We start from the raw sequence: 3,172 nt of genomic DNA on the forward strand, positions 1-3,172 counted from the left end.
TCAGCGTCAGTCGCAATGAGTGTACCCTTGAACTTAGACGGATTAACCTTCAGAAAGGTTGCAAGGGTCATAGGTCTTTCAGGATGCCCTAAGTTGTTCTCATCGTTTCCATTATCTTCTCCGTATCCATTCTCGTCCCCATTTCTCACTCCGAGACGTTCAACAGCCCTAGCCGCTCCTACAGCAGCTTCACGCATTACTTCAGCCACGTCGTTCATGGTAGCCATAGACGTTTCCTGTTCCCTCTCGTAGTTAAAATTAGGAATTCCTTCCCGTACGCCTTGTCTCTATGAACCCATCGTGGTCCCGTTCACACCAAACAATCATTATTAAGGTGATCAGTCTTAACACTTCAAGTCAAGTGTGAACATTCCCAGAATGAAAACACAAAACAATCATGCAACATATATCACTGGGATATCCTATACGCATGAGACACACAACAGAGTATGCAATGAAGCATAGTCAGTCCACTCCCCAGGCTCTACTGGGAACGAACTGCTCTGATACCAAATTGTAATGACCCAATTTTCAATATGTCTAGATCATACTGGAAACTGAGCACTACCAATTTATCCTCCTAATTATTATCTATTATTTATCATATGAGCCTGATTCGTTGTTAAAAGCGTAGTTAAATTGCGAGGTATATATATATTTTTTTGAAAACATTTGAATTAATAGACGGAATCACTCATAATCAATTCACAAGTAATAACAGATAAAAAAGTTATAAACAACCACACATAAATACATCACAAGCAGTTAACAACATTCAGTGATCCAGCCTTTGTTTAAGAATAGACTTTTAGTTAGAACACCCCTAGATATAGCTAGATAATAACTATATACATATATATACATACAACATCCCAGGTCCTGACCTGTTCAAGAGGTCCCTAAGCTGGCACCTAGGCTAGCCTAGACTCTATACTCACCTAGTCCCTCTAAACTACTAAAGCGAGGGAAAGTGCATTCTAAGTCTTCAAAACTCAAGTCAGGTGGAACGTCACCAAAAGGTAGAACATCATCTGCTACTCCTCTGCACGATCATATGCCATCAAAGAGCATCTCTCAAGTACTTCATCGAGTGGCCAGATAACAGCAACATCGTACGGAGGACTTAGGCTAAAGTTTGTAGAAAAGCAGGGTGCAGACGTTGGCTGGCCTCATAGTATATACATATAAACAGAGAATGATATTCATCCTAGACTCAGAAGACTATCTAGAGCAGAATCCTCGTTGCAGAACCATCATCAACGAACTACGGTAAGGTACTCTTACTTCCATCTGAAGGGGAAGAGAGAGAGAGAAGGGGTAAGAACTGGGGAGTTCTTAGTAGGGTCGGGGTTATTAGTTACGTTCATTAATTTTTGTGTCGTTTAGCAGACTAATAGCAGAATATAGAGAAGTAGTAAACAGAAGACAGATAAATAGAGAGAATAAAGAAAACAGAAAAAGATCACAAACAGAAGAATACAAGAAAGTAAAACACAGACACAAACACAGAGAATAGAATACAAATAGAGAAAGCATACATTCATGCAACAATCATAATAGAGAAAATGCACAACCAAGTATGATGCATATCTAGCCCTAGTGCAGGTAATGAGCTCATCTGTCGGTTACATACACGCTCCCGACGTTACCCAGCAACCTTTGTCTGGATAAGGCTTTCCTGTTGGCAATATCCACTGCAAGCAACCTTTGTCTTGCAGGGTGAAACTTATTAGCCGATATACGCCCAACAGACTTACTGTAAGCAACCTCTGTCTTACAGGAGCAACAACATACTCACTGTAAGCAACCTCTGTCTTACAGGAGCAACAACACACTCACTGTAAGCAACTTCTGTCTTACAGGAGCACATTCATCTTGATACCTTTGTAAGCAACCTCTGTCTTACAGCAAAGCATTATAGCAAGGTATCCCAGGAAAGCGTTCTCAGTGGTCGTACCACCATCTATCTGACTGCCTCTCTGCAGCAGATTCTTACATAATCATTCTCATTATCATCATTCATTAATATTCTCATTATTCATCATCACTTTCACATTCTTATGCTGTACCTCTTTCTTTCTCTGTTCAATCATGCTATACAAACTCTACAGCTTTTACTTTTACAACATCTTAACTTAAACCATTTCTCTTTGTCACATTACTCTCTTCTCTGTGTCTTTTTACTTTGCTTAGATTACTCTTTTCTCTGTATCCCTCTATTCTGCTCTGGTTACTCTGTTCTCTGTGTTTCTTTACTCTGCTCTGGTTTCTCTGCTTAACATATGTATTTAAGGCTTATGTAAATTTCAGTATGAATAGTTAGCCTGTCCCAAGTATAGGCTCATTAAGTCTATACTGAAATAGTTTAACTTTTTGTATAATACTTAACCCTAGTCGCAACTCAAGGACTAACTATGTTGCCCTAGTTCGTTCACTAATTCTATCTGTTGTTCTGTCATTAAAACATTACAGACTTTTTCTTCGATTTTTATCTTTTCTTTAACTTTTTATCTTTTCTTTATCTTTGCCTCACTAACATGTTATTACCACTCCCTAAGTGTTTTATGAAGGTAATTATGAGATTCTGCACTTAAAGTTATCTTTCTAAAGCTTTTACAGAAAACTGCCTTTTCTACATTATTTTATTATTTTTATTAAAATATTATTTTTAATTAAATATTATTATTTAATATTTTATTATTATTTATTAATTTTTTATTAAATTTTCGAAAATGACCCCACTTTAATTTTTAACCTTTAAAATTAACTTTTTACCCCGATAACTTTTAATATTTCTACTTTAACCATCTTAACTTTCAGAAATTACCAAATAACCCCTTAGACACCAAAAGAATTACAACCTTGCCCTTTTTAAGATCTAAAAGGTGTTCTTCAGTGTTCTTCACCACACTCAATGTGTTCTTCGTCTTCTTCATATTCTTCGTAAATTCTTCAGATTCTTTCTTTGTTTTTACTCGTTTTTCAGTCTTTTCAGTAACCGATTTTTACCATAATTCAAAATAAATTCCCAGCCACTAAAATCCCATCTTTTCTACATGATTTTAACACAAATTGATCCCTAATTTACGGCCTAGGGTTTTGTTTTCCAGCTGCTCCAAGAACATGAACTCAAAGCTTGAATTTCATCAAATTTCATCAAAATTTCACCAAA

The sequence above is a fragment of the Arachis duranensis genome, chromosome 5 (assembly GCF_000817695.3).
Source record: "Arachis duranensis cultivar V14167 chromosome 5, aradu.V14167.gnm2.J7QH, whole genome shotgun sequence".
Classification (NCBI taxonomy): Eukaryota; Viridiplantae; Streptophyta; class Magnoliopsida; order Fabales; family Fabaceae; genus Arachis; species Arachis duranensis.